A 407-nucleotide genomic window follows, 5' to 3' on the forward strand; every position below is an offset into this window, starting at 1 on the left:
TATGAAAAGTGAATTTACTCTGTAAATCTTCACCCAAATCCTAAAAAAAAAAAAAAAAAAAGTGGTGTACAAATCTGTATTTTCAAAAGCAGTTTTGTTTGTTTCTGTTATAGATACTTCTCAAAGAATTATTGATCTTAAAGGATTCATTAATTGTGATCTAAATTACCTTTTTGAAACTAAAAATTCTGAAGCCCCCCCCCGCCCCGCCCCATTTCTGCATGGATTTTAAAGATTTTGCCTTGGATCAGTGCAGATCTACTGGAAAATTTAGAAGTGATAGCTTTAGAGTAAGCAGGAGACAGAATCCCCTGCCACTGTGATAATTACATTATGCCCCAATACTGAAGATCAGATGTTTGGAGTATGTTGTCTTCAATATTAAGATGCTTTCAAGAATGTTTTCT

Source organism: Orycteropus afer, unplaced genomic scaffold (assembly GCF_000298275.1).
Source record: "Orycteropus afer afer isolate SDZICR_OR568_19922 unplaced genomic scaffold, OryAfe1.0 scaffold00063, whole genome shotgun sequence".
Lineage (NCBI taxonomy): Eukaryota > Metazoa > Chordata > Mammalia > Tubulidentata > Orycteropodidae > Orycteropus > Orycteropus afer.